Source organism: Euprymna scolopes, chromosome 45 (assembly GCF_053919585.1).
Source record: "Euprymna scolopes isolate OS-2025 chromosome 45, ASM5391958v1, whole genome shotgun sequence".
NCBI lineage: Eukaryota > Metazoa > Mollusca > Cephalopoda > Sepiida > Sepiolidae > Euprymna > Euprymna scolopes.
This window is the reverse complement of record NC_136526.1, coordinates 30,463,647-30,484,236: the sequence shown is the minus strand read 5'-3', so window position 1 is coordinate 30,484,236 and position 20,590 is coordinate 30,463,647. Positions and strand designations below refer to the sequence as shown.

Sequence of the window (20,590 nt, the reverse complement as noted above, 5' to 3'; positions counted from 1 at the left end):
TGATAATGGTAAATTGCGTTACCCACATATGATAATGATGAATTGATTTACCCACATATGATAATGGTAAATTGCTTTACACACCTATGATAATGAAAAATTGCTTTACCCACATATGATAATGGTCAATTGCTTTACACACATATGATAAGGGTAAATAGCTTTAACCACATGTGAGAATGGTAGGTTTCTTTACCAACATATTATAAGGGTAAATTGCTTTACCCACATATGATAAGGGTAGGTTGCTTTACCCATGTATGATAATGATCAATTTCTTTACACACATATGGTAATGGTAAATTGCTTTACCCACATATGATAATGATACATTGCTTTAACTATATATGATAATGGTAAATTGCTTTACCCACATATGATAATGATAATTTACTTTACCCACATATGATAATGGTAGGTTTCTTTACCCACATATGATAATGGTAAATTGCTTTACTCACATATTATAATGGTAAATTTCTTTTACCCGCATATGATAATGGTAAATTGCTTTACCCACATAGAGTAATGGTAAATTGCTTTACCCACATATGATAATGATAATTTGCTTTACCCACATATGATAATGGTAAATAGCTTTAACCACATGTGATTATGGTAGGTTGCTTTACCCACATATTATAATGGTAAATTGCTTTACACACATATGATAATAGTAAATTGCTTTACACACATATGATATTGGTAAATTGCTTTACCCAGATATGATAATGATAAATTGCTTTACCCACATATGATAATGGTAAATTGCTTTACCCACATATGATGATGGTAGTTTGCTTTACGCAAATATGATAATGGTAGGTTGCTTTACACACATATGATAATGGTAAATTGCTTTACCAACATATGATAGCGGTAAATTGCTTTACCCACATATGATATTGGTAGGTGTCTTTACCCACATATGATAATGGTAAATTGCTTTACCCGCATATGATAATGATAAATTGCTTTTCCCACATATAATAATTATAAATTGCTTTACCCACATATGATAATGATAAATTGCTTTACCCACATATTATAATGGTAAATTGCTTTACCCACATATGATAATGATAATTTGCTTCACCCACATATGATAATGGTAAATAGCTTTACACACATATAATGATAATTTGCTGTACCCACATATGATAATGGTAAATAGCTTTACCCACTTTTGATAATGGTAGGTTGCTTTACCCACATATGATAAGGGTATATTGCTTTACACACATATGAGAATGGTAAATTGCTTTACACACATATGATAATGGTAAATTGCTTTTCACACAATATGATAATGATAATTTGCTTTACCCACATATGATAATGGAAAATAGCTTTAACCACATGTTATAATGGTAGGTTGCTTTACCCACATACATATGATAATGGTAAATTGCTATACACACATATGATAATGGTAAATTGCTTTACCCACATATGATAATGGTAAATTTCTTTACCCACATGATAATGTTAAATTGTTTTACCCACATATGATAATGGTAGGTTGCTTTACACACATATGATAATGGTAGGTTGCTTTACATACATATGATAATGGTAAATTGTTTTACCCACATATGATAATGGTAGGTTGCTTTACACACATATGATAATGGTAGGTTGCTTTACATACATATGATAATGGTAAATTGTTTTACCCACATATGATAATGGTAGGTTGCTTTACACGCATATGATAATTGTAGGTTGCTTTACATACATATGATAATGGTAAATTGCTTTTTACACATATTATAATGCTTAATTGCTTTACCCACATATGATAATGGTAAATTGCTTTACCCACATATGATAATGGTAAATAGCTTTACCCACATATGATAATGGTAAATTGCTTTACCCACATATGATAATGGTAAATTGCTTTACCTACATATGATAATGGTAAATTGCTTTACACACATATGATAATGATAAATTGTTTTACCCACATATGATAATGATAAATTGCTTTACCCACATATGATAATGTTAAATTGCTTTACCCACATATGATAATGGTAAATTGCTTTACACACATATGATAATGATAAATTGCTTTACACACATATGATAATGCTAAATTGCTTTACCCCTATATGATAATGGTAAATTGCTTTATCCACATATGTAATGGTAAATTGCTTTACCAACATATGATAATGGTAGTTTGCTTTACCCACATATGATAATGCTAAATTGCTTTACCCACATATGATAATGGTAAATTGCTTTATCCACATATGATAATGGTAAATTACTTTACACACATATGATAATGGTTAATTGCTTTACACACATATTATAATGATAAATTGCTTTACCCACATATGATAATGGTAAATTGCTTTACCCACATATGATAATGGTAAATTGCTTTACCCATATAGGATAATAATAAATTACTTTACCCATATATTGTAATGGTTAATTGCTTTACCTCATATGATAATGGTAGGTTGCTTTACACACATATGATAATGGTAGGTTGCTTTACCCACATATGATAATGGTAGGTTGCTTTACCCACATATGATAATGGTAAATTGCGTTACCCACATATGATAATGATGAATTGATTTACCCACATATGATAATGGTAAATTGCTTTACACACCTATGATAATGAAAAATTGCTTTACCCACATATGATAATGGTCAATTGCTTTACACACATATGATAAGGGTAAATAGCTTTAACCACATGTGAGAATGGTAGGTTTCTTTACCAACATATTATAAGGGTAAATTGCTTTACCCACATATGATAAGGGTAGGTTGCTTTACCCATGTATGATAATGATCAATTTCTTTACACACATATGGTAATGGTAAATTGCTTTACCCACATATGATAATGATACATTGCTTTAACTATATATGATAATGGTAAATTGCTTTACCCACATATGATAATGATAATTTACTTTACCCACATATGATAATGGTAGGTTTCTTTACCCACATATGATAATGATAAATTGCTTTACTCACATATTATAATGGTAAATTTCTTTTACCCGCATATGATAATGGTAAATTGCTTTACCCACATAGGATAATGGTAAATTGCTTTACCCACATATGATAATGATAATTTGCTTTACCCACATATGATAATGGTAAATAGCTTTAACCACATGTGATTATGGTAGGTTGCTTTACCCACATATGATAATGGTAAATTGCTTTACACACATATGATAATAGTAAATTGCTTTACACACATATGATATTGGTAAAATGCTTTACCCAGATATGATAATGATAAATTGCTTTACCCACATATGATAATGGTAAATTGCTTTACCCACATATGATGATGGTAGTTTGCTTTACGCAAATATGATAATGGAAGGTTGCTTTACACACATATGATAATGGTAAATTGCTTTACCAACATATGATAATGGTAAATTGCTTTACCCGCATATGATAATGATAAATTGCTTTTCCCACATATAATAATTATAAATTGCTTTACCCACATATGATAATGATAAATTGCTTTACCCACATATTATAATGGTAAATTGCTTTACCCACATATGATAATGATAATTTGCTTCACCCACATATGATAATGGTAAATAGCTTTACACACATATAATGATAATTTGCTGTACCCACATATGATAATGGTAAATAGCTTTACCCACATGTGATAATGGTAGGTTGCCTTACCCACATATGATAAGGGTATATTGCTTTACACACATATGAGAATGGTAAATTGCTTTACACACATATGATAATGGTAAATTGCTTTTCACACAATATGATAATGATAATTTGCTTTACCCACATATGATAATGGAAAATAGCTTTAACCACATGTTATAATGGTAGGTTGCTTTACCCACATACATATGATAATGGTAAATTGCTTTACACACATATGATAATGGTAAATTGCTTTACCCACATATGATAATGGTAAATTTCTTTACCCACATGATAATGGTAAATTGTTTTACCCACATATGATAATGGTAGGTTGCTTTACACACATATGATAATGGTAGGTTGCTTTACATACATATGATAATGGTAAATTGTTTTACCCACATATGATAATTGTAGGTTGCTTTACACACATATGATAATTGTAGGTTGCTTTACATACATATGATAATGGTAAATTGCTTTTTCCACATATTATAATGCTAAATTGCTTTACCCACATATGATAATGGTAAATTGCTTTACCCACATATGATAATGGTAAATTGCTTTACCCACATATGATAATGGTAAATTGCTTTACCCACATATTATAATGGTAAATTGCTTTACCCACATATGATAATGGTAAATTGCTTTACCCACATATGATAATGGTAGGTTGCTTTACACATATATGATAATGGTAGGTTGCTTTACATACATATGATAATGGTAAATTGTTTTACCCACATATGATAATGGTAGGTTGCTTTACACACATATGATAATTGTAGGTTGCTTTACATACATATGATAATGGTAAATTGTTTTACCCACATATGATAATGGTAGGTTGCTTTACACGCATATGATAATTGTAGGTTGCTTTACATACATATGATAATGGTAAATTGCTTTTTCCACATATTATAATGCTAAATTGCTTTACCCACATATGATAATGGTAAATTGCTTTACCCACATATGATAATGGTAAATTGCTTTACCCACATATGATAATGGTAAATTGCTTTACCCACATATGATAATGGAAAATTGCTTTACCTACATATGATAATGGTAAATTGCTTTACACACATATGATAATGATAAATTGTTTTACCCACATATGATAATGATAAATTGCTTTACCCACATATGATAATGTTAAATTGCTTTACCCACATATGATAATGGTAAATTGCTTTACACACATATGATAATGACAAATTGCTTTACACACATATGATAATGCTAAATTGCTTTACCCCTATATGATAATGGTAAATTGCTTTATCCACATATGTAATGGTAAATTGCTTTACCAACATATGATAATGGTCGTTTGCTTTACCCACATATGATAATGCTAAATTGCTTTACCCACATATGATAATGGTAAATTGCTTTATCCACATATGATAATGGTAAATTGCTTTACACACATATGATAATGGTTAATTGCTTTACACACATATTATAATGATAAATTGCTTTACCCACATATGATAATGGTAAATTGCTTTACCCACATATGATAATGGTAAATTGCTTTACCCATATAGGATAATAATAAATTACTTTACCCATATATGATAATAGTTAATTGCTTTACCTCATATGATAATGGTAGGTTGCTTTACACACATATGATAATGGTAGGTTGCTTTACCCACATATGATAATGGTAGGTTGCTTTACCCACATATGATAATGGTAAATTGCGTTACCCACATATGATAATGATGAATTGATTTACCCACATATGATAATGGTAAATTGCTTTACACACCTATGATAATGAAAAATTGCTTTACCCACATATGATAATGGTCAATTGCTTTACACACATATGATAAGGGTAAATAGCTTTAACCACATGTGAGAATGGTAGGTTTCTTTACCAACATATTATAAGGGTAAATTGCTTTACCCACATATGATAAGGATAGGTTGCTTTACCCATGTATGATAATGATCAATTTCTTTACACACATATGGTAATGGTAAATTGCTTTACCCACATATGATAATGATACATTGCTTTAACTATATATGATAATGGTAAATTGCTTTACCCACATATGATAATGATAATTTACTTTACCCACATATGATAATGGTAGGTTTCTTTACCCACATATGATAATGATAAATTGCTTTACTCACATATTATAATGGTAAATTTCTTTTACCCGTATATGATAATGGTAAATTGCTTTACCCACATAGGATAATGGTAAATTGCTTTACCCACATATGATAATGATAATTTGCTTTACCCACATATGATAATGGTAAATAGCTTTAACCACATATGATTATGGTAGGTTGCTTTACCCACATATGATAATGGTAAATTGCTTTACACACATATGATAATAGTAAATTGCTTTACACACATATGATATTGGTAAAATGCTTTACCCAGATATGATAATGATAAATTGCTTTACCCACATATGATAATGGTAAATTGCTTTACCCACATATGATGATGGTAGTTTGCTTTACGCAAATATGATAATGGAAGGTTGCTTTACACACATATGATAATGGTAAATTGCTTTACCAACATATGATAATGGTAAATTGCTTTACCCGCATATGATAATGATAAATTGCTTTTCCCACATATAATAATTATAAATTGCTTTACCCACATATGGTAATGATAAATTGCTTTACCCACATATTATAATGGTAAATTGCTTTACCCACATATGATAATGATAATTTGCTTCACCCACATATGATAATGGTAAATAGCTTTACACACATATAATGATAATTTGCTGTACCCACATATGATAATGGTAAATAGCTTTACCCACATGTGATAATGGTAGGTTGCCTTACCCACATATGATAAGGGTATATTGCTTTACACACATATGAGAATGGTAAATTGCTTTACACACATATGATAATGGTAAATTGCTTTTCACACAATATGATAATGATAATTTGCTTTACCCACATATGATAATGGAAAATAGCTTTAACCACATGTTATAATGGTAGGTTGCTTTACCCACATACATATGATAATGGTAAATTGCTTTACACACATATGATAATGGTAAATTGCTTTACCCACATATGATAATGGTAAATTTCTTTACCCACATGATAATGGTAAATTGTTTTACCCACATATGATAATGGTAGGTTTCTTTACACACATATGATAATGGTAGGTTGCTTTACATACATATGATAATGGTAAATTGTTTTACCCACATATGATAATGGTAAGTTGCTTTACACGCATATGATAATTGTAGGTTGCTTTACATACATATGATAATGGTAAATTGCTTTTTCCACATATTATAATGCTAAATTGCTTTACCCACATATGATAATGGTAAATTGCTTTACCCACATATGATAATGGTAAATTGCTTTACCCACATATGATAATGGTAAATTGCTTTACCCACATATGATAATGGTAAATTGCTTTACCCACATATGATAATGGTAAATTGCTTTACCCACATATGATAATGGTAGGTTGCTTTACACACATATGATAATGGTAGGTTGCTTTACATACATATGATAATGGTAAATTGTTTTACCCACATATGATAATGGTAGGTTGCTTTACACACATATGATAATTGTAGGTTGCTTTACATACATATGATAATGGTAAATTGTTTTACCCACATATGATAATGGTAGGTTGCTTTACACGCATATGATAATTGTAGGTTGCTTTACATACATATGATAATGGTAAATTGCTTTTTCCACATATTATAATGCTAAATTGCTTTACCCACATATGATAATGGTAAATTGCTTTACCCACATATGATAATGGTAAATTGCTTTACCCACATATGATAATGGTAAATTGCTTTACCCACATATGATAATGGTAAATTGCTTTACACACATATGATAATGGTAAATTGCTTTACACACATATGATAATGGTAAATTGCTTTACCCACATATTTTAATGGTAAATTGCTTTACCCACATATGATAACGGTAGGTTGTTTTACCCACATATGATAATGGTAGGTTGCTTTACCCACATATTATAATGGTAAATTGCTTTACCCACATATGATAATGGTAAATTGCTTTACCCACATATGATAATGGTAAATTGCTTTACCCACATATGATAATTGTAGTTTGCTTTACCCACATATAATAATTATAAATTGCTTTACCCACATATGATAATGGTAAATTGCTTTACCCACATATGATAATGATAAATTGCTTTACACACATATGATAATGGTAAATTGCTTTACACACATATGATAATGGTAAATTGCTTTACCCACATATTTTAATGGTAAATTGCTTTACCCACATATGATAACGGTAGGTTGTTTTACCCACATATGATAATGGTAGGTTGCTTTACCCCTATATGATAATGGTAAATTGCTTTACCCACATATGATAATGGTAAATTGCTTTACCCACATATGATAATGGTAAATTGCTTTGCCTACTGTGGATCCAAATGTTATTTATTTTCTTCTGGAGTCATATTGTGCCAGTATACAACTTTTTGAATAAAACCCCACATCCTAATCAAAATCTGTTTGACAGTATATGGGCATTTCTCTGCTAAACCATTACCATTCAATTCAAACTCACAGAGAAATCTGAGGCTCATGTTCTTTCCTCTGTGAACATCCTAAAAATTTTTTCTACTTGTGGTAGTCTTATTATCTGTTAACAGCACCTGCTAAAAGCGGATGATCCCATTGAGGAATAACAATTGCTTATTAATGACATCCACACATGACTGTTGTTGTTACGATTGCTGGGAAAACTCTTCTAGCTAAATACATTAAGTGCTACACACCTGGGTATCAACTACTTTTATGTTTGGCACTGAATCTAGTACAACTACATTTATAGCACTATTTAACGTCTAGGTTCACCTTTATTCATTTTTTTGAAGCAGAGCCTTAGTAAGCATATCAATTCATTAGGTACGTGTCTTTTTTACAAACGAGTCACCACTTATCAAGGCCCAGAAGCCACTGAAAGATAAGGGTTAAACGTGTACAGTAGTCAATGGGACAATATCATAGTAGTCAGCAGAAGTGTAGATTTGGTTGAAACATTAATTTTGCTATATCAGATAATCTGAAAAATAACACTAACAGTCCATGTTTTTGAGGAAAATATTGTAAAAAAGCTGAAAGGTAAAATTAAGTTTGATACTGTACCGCTGCTACATCTCTATATAATTATAACTTTGTACATTCTTTAACCAAACATTTTGGAATTAATGCAGAATGGTACATTTTGCAATTTCTCATTAAAAAGGATCATAATATAACTTAGGTGATACCCTTAATGATAGGCAGTTTCTTAAGAGAATATAATTCTAGTATAAATAATAATATTGAGGAAGGAAGGAATGCGAAAATGAAGTTCATATCTTGGTAGATTGATTGAATAATTATACCTCTATTATAGAAAAGTAAAACCATGCATGTGTCTTGGGCAGGATTGGACTTTCACATCTAGAAAGATGTGAAACATTTAGGATTATTAATAATGATTAAAGAGAGAATAAGTTTGGATTATTAATTATGATTATATAGAATGTTAGAGACCTTTAACAATAATTGAGAAAAATTAGTATTTATTTGTACAATGCTGATTCAGATATTAAATGCATCATCATGTCGAAGGTTTGCAAATGCAGATCAGATAAATATTTGAGTTTGCTATAATGTTTATATCAATCAACCATGGATTTAGCAAAAGTGTCACTTTGTGAATTATTAGCTTAAAATATAGTTTATCTTTGGAAAGGTTCATCATAAATTTGACCAAATTGAACTCGTTTTTTAGTATTCCAAAATGAGATAATTGGATGGCAAATTTCCAAGATATTGCATCCCAACGTCGCATATTTAATGCTTTGTATGCTTTATACTTTTATTCTAACAGGTAAATAATATGCACAAGTGTTTTTATTTGAAAGGTTTTACTTTAGGTTTAGTTTATGTATAAAAGAGCAAAATGTGAGATTTTCTTTTAGTCTCATATAAATCTACAAATGTATGTAGATTAAGTGATAAATTAATCAAATTACATAATAATAATCAAATAATTATTAACTAGAGGAACCTGTGAAAATTTCACAGAGCATACATTCATATGTAATATATTAATGTTGTCATTCTGTAGATGTTCAATGTAAATGGAGACGCTCTGATATTATTGTGTTTTTTTTTTCGTTCAGACTTCAAATTATTTATCTAAGCTATCACGAACGCCCAGTAAAGCCCAGTCATAAAATACGCTTAAATATAATATTTTAATTCTTGCAGATTTTGTATATATTATTATAGAGTTAATGTTTTATCGATTTTTATATATTATTAAGTTGTGATTTCAAAAATAAAAAATATATCCATACGACCTGGGTGCATCAGCTTGAATCGAAACTGAAATAAAAAATAACTTGAGTTCCTTCAGCCATAATCGAAACTGAAACCAAAACTTATGAAGAAGTCTTGATAAAATTATTTATAAAAAAATAGATTACTGTAGTGCCATCAGTTATAATCAAAACCGAAACCAAAACGTATGAAGAATTCTTGGTAAAATTATTTATAAAAAAAATAGATTACTGGAGTGCCATCAGTTATAATCAAAACCGAAACCAAAACTTATGAAGAATTTTTGCTAAAATTATTTATAAAAAAAAATAGATTACTGGAGTGCCATCAGTTATAATCAAAACCGAAACCAAAACTCATGAAGAATTCTTGGTAAAATTATTTATGATAAGACATAGAAGAACATAACAATTAAATGACCCGGATGTAAGTGTGACACATAAAAGAACACACACTATTGTATTAATATATACATAAATGGACTTTATGATAATGGATGTTTTAAATATTTAATGTAAAACGATGTAATCTGTTTTCCATGCATTATCACATATTTTTTATTCATAATTAATTGAAATAATTTTATTATTCACAGGGACAGTGGATCAAAATAAATTTTGTAAATATATATATGGAATACAAAGTTTGTTCTTTCGAAGACAATGAGAAATAAAATGAACACAAATATGAACAAATGATAAACATAATCACGACAAAGCACAGTGGAAGTGATTCATTATTTTTATTTCAAAATCCGGACACAGAAATGAAATTCAAGAAACAGTATGCAAACACACTTTACTGAATGCTTTTTCTTATGAAGTGTGTAGCAAAGCATTTTCATAAAAATCTTTATTTATGCAAACATATACTTGAGAAAAACATTTTATTTGACTCATAATTACAAAAATGTACATATTAATATACTGGTAAAAAATTGAATTGTTTTTACATTTTAATGGATATAAATTTACTTTAAATTTAATTTAATTTAATTTAATAGCATTAGAAAACAAGACCTGAATAATTTTGAAATGTCTAGTTCAGTATTTCCAAAAATATCAGATTCAAAAATACATATCTCTGCACACACTACAGAAGTATCTTATGTTTCTAAGTCGTGTGGCTCAAGATATTCAGCAAATTCACTTTTAGCAGAGGACAAGTATATACACACTGAAAAAACCCCCATTTTTTGTGGATTTTGTGGCTCAACATTTTCAAAAAAATCCAATCTAACTAGACACATTCGAACACATATAGGTCCAAAAATTGAAAGATCACATTGTTGTGAAGTTTGTGGTGCGGCATTTACAGGTAAAATTGATCTAAAAAGACACATGCGAACACACACGGGGGAGAAACCTTTTGGTTGTGATGTGTGTGATTCTGCATTTGCATTGAAATCTTCTTTAAAGTTACACATGCGAACACACACTGGAGAAAAACCACACACTTGTGATGTGTGTGGTTCAGCATTTGCAGAAAAGGCAACACTAAAAATACATATGCGAACCCACACAGGGGAGAAACCTTATGTTTGTGACGTGTGTGGCTCAGCATTTTCACTAAACTCAACACTAAAAATACACAGATATACACACACTGGCGAAAAACCTTGCGTTTGTGATGTGTGTGGCTCAGCATTTTCAACAAAATCAAAATTAACGAAACACGTGCGAATTCACACGGGTGAAAAACCTTATAATTGTGACTTGTGTGGTGCAGCATTTACAGAAAGATACACGTTAAAAAAACACAGGCGAACACACACAGGTGAAAAGCCTTATGCTTGCGATGTGTGTGGATCAGCGTTTTCAGGAACATCTCATTTACAAGAGCATGTTCGAATACACACTGGTGAAAAACCCTTCTCTTGTGGAGTGTGTGCCGCCAGCTTTTCAGGCAAATCCAATTTGAAAAGACATCTGCGAATGCACACGGGTGAAAAGCCTCATTCTTGTCAAGTATGTGGCTCATCCTTTGCAGAGAGATCAACGTTAACGAAACATATACGTACTCATACTGGAGAAAAACCTTTTGGTTGTGAAGTTTGCGACTCAACATTTTCAGCCAAGTCCGATGTTAAGAAACACATGTTGACTCACACTAGAAAAAAACAAGGGAGTGTTTAAGGCTACATTGTAAGTGCTCTTAGACATCAGGATATATTCAAATTTTGAAATATTCTTTTGAAGTATTCTTTGTAACTTTCAAGGTTTGTATACAACAGAAATATTTTTAGACATAAGAATATTTCTGTTGTATACAAACCTTGAAATATTTAAAGTAACTTAAATAGAACTGTTTTATATAAGGAATGGCTTCTTCAAGATAGATTTTTATTCTAAAATTTGGTATGACTATGAGACGACAAGAAATATATACTGTCACATTTACCTGATCAATTTTGGAGAGGAAAATTTTTGCTTTCATTTCTTTCTTAAATGTTTGACAGCCAAAAAAGCTCATAATCGAAGGATATGCCTATTTGTTTCATACAAGGATCAAGCAAAACTTTATTCGGCTGAAAAGAGGAAAATCTGATTGAAAATTCCCCAAGTGAATACATTAAAAATAAACATAAACGCACAGATGTAGATAAAAAAGCCAGTTTTTAGCAAAGTACACTCACACACACACACACGAACATATATATTTCTTTCCGATAGGAAGATACCCAAAAATTGAAAATAATTAAATTTCAACAAGGGTCGTTGATAGTGCTCAATCGAAGAGAGCAAATTATATATTTTTATTTTTTATATAAATACAGTCATATCTTGCTACAATGTGCAGACTGTTTCAATCATGTTAGATATCAGGCAATTGAAAAATTTGTAAAGGTCTGGAACTTTTCAGTTTTTGCACCTTAATTTTTCTTGCCTGATATGATATCTAATATGATCGAAATGGGCTGCTCATCATAGCAAAATATAACTGTTTACATAAAGAAAATATATATATATATATATATATATATATATATATATGGGAAAACAATGCTTACATGAAATATTTTTGACCTTTGTGTATGCTTTGAATAGAAGCAGTGACTTAATATCGGACATAAGACATGATTTCTTTATTAAATGTTTGACAGGCAAAAAGCTCATAATCGAAGGATATGCCTATTTGTTTCATACAAGGATCAAGCAAAACTTTATTCGGCTGAAAAGAGGAAAATCCGATTTAAAATTCTCTAACTAAGTGAATACATTAAAAATAAACATAAACGCACATATGTAGATAAAAAAGCCAGTTTTAGCAAAGTACACTCACACACACACGAACATATATATTTCTTTCCGATAGGAAGATACCCAAAAAATTTTTATGTAAATACAGTCATATCTTGGTAAGCAGATGAATTTTTTTTTTAATCAGAAGTCACAAAGCTGATAGACGATTTAAATGCACAAACAAGCTGATCTGAGTTTTATTACATGGGAAATCAATGCTTACATGAACAGTCGGATGTAAATATCACGAAGACATAAAATCTTAAATGGTCCTCATGGTTTCATAAAACCTACTGAGCAAAACTAAAAAAAGGGACAAACTTATGATGTTCAGTAAAGTCACAAGAAAACTACCCATTCAGATACGCACTGATTATGGGATTAAAATCCTACAAAAAATTTTAAAGTTGAGTCTCTGAAATGACAAGTGAATGTTTTTTGTATCCGGTTGCAAAAAAAAAGTAAAACATGATTAGTGAATCATCATTTGCAAAAAGATTTTATTTTAAAAAAAACATGCATCAATACTTGATAAAACCAAAAAAACATGCATCAATACTTGATAAAACCACATCAGGATTGTAATTGTATTATATTGTCACACATGTAGAATACAAATTCAATGGACGAAATTTAGAAGGAAATCTCCAACCTATTTATCAAAACTTTAGTGTACTGTGAACGATACATCGTTTTCTTCTGTAATGCAGAAACATCTGATAAAACCTCATACATGTATTTTTATTAAAATATCATTGTTAATCATGATTGACTGTTGATCATAATGTAAGCATTGTTATCAATGTTAATCATTGCGTGCTCGAATACTGGATATGTATCATGATACAGCTTTCTTAGGTTTGCGTCTGTGTAAATGATTAATATAGATTGTTCTAATAATTGAAGAATAATTTTAAAAATGCTTTGGTTATGACCTAAACATATCACATGTATATCATTGAGTTGACCTCATTTCAATGAGTTGACTTCAATTCAATAGTTTTGCTGAAATGACACCGTTTTATGGTAATTTACATGCAATTTGCCTTGCTGAATTAAACCTCATGAATCTTTTATCAGATGTAGCAGATTTGGTGGTGTTTTTCCGCACCACAAGTCAATAGGAAACTAAATTCGACATGTCAATATAAAGCCTTCCTTGGTCTTAATATTGTTCGAATGGATGAGGTTGTACATTTTTAATATATGGTGTCTTAGGATATATTTTGTCATGGAATACGCCACTCTACTGTTTTTTTTTTTGTTCGACAGATATTTTTAACTCGTCTTAATCCGACTTTTGTAAGAATGTTTTTTTCAGCCCATGTAATTATCCTTTAAATAAAATATAATAAAAATGTCTATATGAGTTTTCTGTATTACAAAACATAACAGCTGATTTCTCATTTTTCATATTTGAAGGGTTTTTAAAACAACTTACTGATGCTTCTTTGGTTGGTGCACTCTTGACTTAACAATGGATAAATTTTATATTGTTAAACGCATTCTAGACATACTAGTTAATTTCCTGAATTGTATCTACTGCAGTGATATAAGTGTGATAAATGCCTTTATGCAACAATAATTTTATCGCAGTTGCTGTATAGGCCAATACTCACAATATACAATATAAAAATGTAACCATGACATGAATGGCATAGTTGATGGCATCTGCTGTATTAAGTGTCAGCTTTCTCATAATCTGTAATAAACATTCTGTTACAGATGGTGTAATGAACACTTTAAACAAAAGTTAATTCTTGCATTTTTTTTCGTCGGCATAATTTTAGAAACTACAATTATGAAAAGTTGGAAATATGTGTAGTTTTCTTGAGTATATCCAGTCAATTTAGAGGTTTCTGAATTTATTTATGAACTTATTTTGAAAATGAGTTTAATAGACTTGTCTGCCTTAATATAGATTTTCACATAGAGACTCCATTACTTGCTTAAAGATGGACATTATCGTGATCCTTAACACTTTTACCATGGTCCAGTTTGAATTTCAAGTACGGATAACATATTTTCTTAATCTCTGGGTTAGTCTCCGCATAAGAAACCTATGTTGTATTTAGTTAAACAATCATATCAGTATTTTATATACTAGCATGTAAATTTAGCATATGTTAAATATATATTTATTAGCATATAAAATATATTATAGTTAAATATATTTTTATTAGCATATAAAATATAGTTAAATATATATTTATTACCGTATAAAATATATTATAGTTAAATACATATTTATTAGCATATACAATATATTATAGTTAAATATATATTTATTAGCATATACAATACATTATAATTAAATATATACTTATTAACAAATAAAACACAGGGCTAATAAGGAAAGTGTATGGCTACTACATGTTCTAGTCACAATCATTGACAAATTTTATTCCTAGAACAATATTCACCATATAAATTAAATAATCAATCCCCCATATACAAAGGAGTGTTGATAAAATAAATTGTATGCAATCAATACATTTGAATAAGCAGAGTAAACAACATATCTACATTATGAAATTATGAAAAATACATTTCTTTGTCAGGTAATTAGATGCAGGTATGGAGTGCTGGTTTTCTTTTTTTTTTTTTTTTTCTGGCTGTGCATCCGTACATTCCTATCGTGAACGTTTATATAATCTTTACCAGTTTTTACTTTAATAATTTTTCTGTGTTTCTGCTTTTTAATTATTTTTCAAGATAAAATAAATTTATGTTACGCACAAAGTTAAACATTCATTCAAGCAAGGAAAATATTACAATCTTACGAATGTAAATAACATGTAAACTAAAAAAAAGTAGAAATATTTTGTTTTGCAATTATATTTTTTGTGAATATATTAAATAAACAATGCTTAATTTAATAATAATATTGTTATATCGTGGGGTGTCATAAAGGAGATTATATCATAAAGGGAATAGTGTCAAGAAGGAGATTCGTGTACGTGATCGTCTAGTTTCTAATCTTATTGTTCATGTCTTCGTGGGTGTGTGTTTGTGTACATGCATTTTTTAACATACCTTTATTCATGTGTCGTCGGTTGTTCCTCTGGTGTTCATCGTCTCTTGGAGGGGAGTTGGCCTGTTGGATGAAGAATTCACTCCAAGATTAAGGTTTTATGTTTTTATTCACCTTCCAGAGGTCGACACAGAATAGAGGTGAACCTTGCTTGCTTGCTTGGTACACGTCAGCGTCCTCCCCAGCCCAGGGGGGGGGCAGCTGAAAAGCCGTCTGTCTGTCTTGAACACTCGAAACCAAACTGCCAAGAAAGAATCAGCTAACCTCATCACATGACACCACGTCATCTGGTCAGCTGACCCTTCTTCTGCAAACGTGTCCACTGTCCACGTTATTCACCTCTCTCTCTTTCCCTCCCTCTCTCTTTCTCTATTCTCTAATAGAGACACAGAGAGAGAAAATAGAAAGAGTAAGAAAGCCAGAGAGGGGGGGGAGAGATGCTCTTTTACATTCCTCCACCCCTTTTTTATGAAAATGTATGGTAACAATATTGGTAGTTTGAGACATTAATTTTACTTCGAGTTATATCGAATTCATTAATACAGAGTTTAAGGGCTTTATTTTTCGTAATTTTCCTGAAAAAATAAATTTTCCCTTTTTTATTGTTACAATTTATAATGATTTATTATCATAAAAACCCAAATAAATTCATTTGTTTTACTATTGAAAACGATAACTTTAGTAAAGGTATTTTTATTTAACCAAAATAAAACATTTCCACTAAGATTTAATTAAAAATGATGAGCTTATTTTATTGCATTATCATTATTTGATAATTTCGTTAAATGGGTTAATTTCCTGATTTTTGGTGATTTTTTAAATAAAATGAGGGGTCAAAATACATTTTGAGCATTGGCTATTCATTTTGCACGTACTTAGAAAATAGGGACGATATGAGAGGGATTAGAATTAAATCATAGGAAACAAATAATTTATGTGACTTTTTTTTTATTTGAGAAGTGTAGGCCATTAGTAAGCAGTAAAGATATGAGAGACATAAATAGGCAATATTAATATGCGTAAAATCTATCCATATCAACTTACAAACAAGATTACTATTGGTTTAAACACATGAACAAATTTACTATCGATAAAAACGGTAATTCTATTTTGTTCGAATGAAACATGTTTGCATATCATGTTAATGTTAGATTTAGCGCTTATATACTCATGCTAGTCTCGCACAGACTTATTTTTAATGGAAATCGACCAGACAAAGCATGAAGCCATTTGATATAATGAGCTAATAAAAAGGCAATTTCAAGGCACGGGAAAACTATCCAATGATAAAAGGTACATGGACATATTTGTAAGAAATGGGATTGCAAGGAACACAAGCAGGTTCAAATTATTGGGGTTCGAGGTTTCGAATATACTTCCTTTTTGATCAAATCAGAAGCCAGCTCTCAGTCACATGTCAATGTTTCACGGACTTGTCCTCAACTTCTCTCTTGGGATTCAACGGAACTCAGGCCTGGGGTTCAACTAAGACGAGATACAAATAATCCAGCATTGCAATTAAATTTCAATACATAAATGAATTCTCATCCAACAGCGCTGCCTCTAATCTTTTGTACCTGTCCATAAACATGGACACACGTTTCTTTTAGGTTATTGCAAAAGCAATATCGTTTTCTCACATATGTTACTTTTATGTATGATTTCTGAATTAATTCATTGATATATATCAATGAATTAATTCAGAAATCATACATAGTAATGTTATACATAATTTTGAAGCACGTTTTTCGCTCTATCGAATCGTGTTATTCGTTACCATTCTCTATCTCTCCATCCATTTTTGCAGGCTTTTTGAAAGCATGGGCAAAATTCAAATCTGCACAATTTTCTTGAAACTAGGCCGAAAAGCTACTGAGACAGCTCGTGATATCAATGATGCATTTGGCCCACAAACCAATAATGAACGTGTGGCACAACTGTGGTTAAAGAAATTCCGCAATGGCGATGAGAGCCGTGAAGATAAAGACAGTGGCGACTGGCTGACTGCGGTTGATAAACATTTGAAAACCTTAATCTTGCAAAACCACATGTGAAGTTGTTAAACTCGAGGTCCACCTCTTAACAGTTGTTCGCCATATAAAGCAAATAGGGGAGTCAAAAAAGTTGGATAAATGGGTGATATATAAATTGAACGATAATCATTGTTGTTCTGATGTGTCTTCTATGCTCCTTCTGCGTTACAAAATCGGCCCATATCTCGAGCGGATTGTGACGTATAATGAGAAGTTGGTCCTCTATGACAACTGGCGATGTTTGGTACAGTGGTTGCACTGGTTGAATACTGGAGAAGATCTACAACACTTCCCAAAGCCAAAAATGCACCAAAAAAAGGGTTATGATGACTATTTGGACGTCTGCAGCAGGTCTCGTCCATCACAGCTTCTTGCTTCCGGGTGAAATGATTCCGGGTGAAATGATTCCGGCAGAGAAAAAGAACCAATTCTCCTCCATGACACTACTACAAACTTAGACACACACATACATGAACACTTTCTCTTTCAACAGGCCTGTATAATCATTCGTCAACGTCTACACAGGAACTTTTTCCACTAGTAACTTTTTCTCTATACAAGTCATACTAATGAAGATAACAAATAAGGTTGTTATTTAATGCTACAACGTGAATCCTTGTCATCATTTCTGCAGATTCCAACCCAGAAAACATTACTTTTTCCTGAGAAACGTTGCGCATGGAATGATAGAATTAAAAGATGTCAGAATTTTATTTTTTTATCGACGTCGCCTTCAACAGTGCAAAGGAAAGTGAGGGGGTCAGCCATTTCAGTTAGCCTGTAGCATTCATCTTAGCCCCTTCCCTTCTCATCTTGAACCTCGCTGTCAAGTAGTCATATGGAAAAAGAGGCCTTTGCAGCTGGTGAATGTGTGTGTGCAAGTGTCACTCTCTCTCTCTCTCTCTCTCTTTCTCTCTCTTCCGCCCTTTTTTATCATATAGTCCTCGTGGACATTTCTTTCTCTCTCTCTCTTTCCATTTTCTTAGTAGTATTCCATCATCATTGCTTGATGATGATTGGCTGTTCTGAGAACAATCCCAAAAATCACTTTTTCTTGCGACTTTTTCAAATTAGTTCCGGAAAAGATTTATTGAGAGAAAAAATCTTGATTTCCGGGCTCCGTCGTGGAGACCGACATAAAAACATTCAACGACTTCACTACGGGTAAAGAGCCTTTTTTTGAGTGGTTGAAATTGGTGTTTTAAAATACACTATTTATTGAAGAAGTCAATCCTTTTCAGAGAAAAGGATTTCCATTTGGACACTCCATGCTACAAAGAGAGAGAGAGAGAGAGAGAGAGAGAGAGAGACAAATCTTAAAAAAAAACTTTTGAAGGTTTTATTTGTCAAAAAAAAGGACGGGAGAAGAAACTTAGAAACTTTGCAACTCAGCCTTGCATGTTTTCTTTCCTGAAAAAGAACCTTTTTGTTGAATATTTAAAGACTTGAAAGAAGTATTTTCTTTTTTTTTTTGTATGTGCTTTTTATTTCAACCTTTATTTCAAGTAAAATTTGTTTTCTTATATTTGTTTTTTTTTCTTGTTACCTTAAAGGCTTTTTAAAACCTTAGCTTTGAAAATTGAAAGCAATCATAACATTTTATTTTCTTTTAAATAAATTCGGATCATTTTAATCTCGTTTCGGGTCGGTATTTCATTTGCTCTTTTTTTACTTTCCCATTCCCGGAAAATTTGCTTTACTTGTTTCTTTTTGCTTTCTTTTTTAAATTTTTTTTGTTTTAAATTTGTTACTCTTAAAAAACGGATTTTGTTGACGAATCCAAAATTCCGTCATTTTGCCTTTATTCGTCCATACCTTATGCGTTTACAAATGGCATAAGACATTTCTATTAATTTCCCTACATTTTGCTTTTATTTTTTCCTGCCTTATGCGTTTACAAATGGTAGAATACATTTAACATTTCTTTAGAATTCCTTTCTTATTATGACCAAGGGTATAAATTGTTAGATTTATGGTAATTCTAGCAATCACTGTGCAAAGATGTTACCATGCCTAAAGTAAGAAAACTAACCGAAGTTGAGCGCTCTCGCATTCTAGGATTCCATAAGCAAGGTTTGTCACAGTGAGCGATAGCAGCTAAGGTAAATCACAGTAAAACTATTATTTGCAACTTTCTAAAGGACACTGAGAATTATGGAAAAGCAAAATCCTTTGGTAGCCCCCCCCCAA

At 31.1% G+C, this 20,590-nt stretch overlaps 1 long non-coding RNA gene across 1 annotated transcript in view; it reads left to right on the top strand.

Moving 5' to 3' along the window:
- LOC145269343 (uncharacterized) overlaps nucleotides 1-14,695 on the top strand; it is a 28,559-nt gene extending 13,864 nt beyond the window's left edge. The window contains exon 2 of the long non-coding RNA XR_013864994.1: nucleotides 10,687-14,695. This is a non-coding gene — a long non-coding RNA (uncharacterized LOC145269343). The remainder of the gene's footprint in view (nucleotides 1-10,686) is intronic.
- Nucleotides 14,696-20,590: the final 5,895 nt, after the last annotated feature.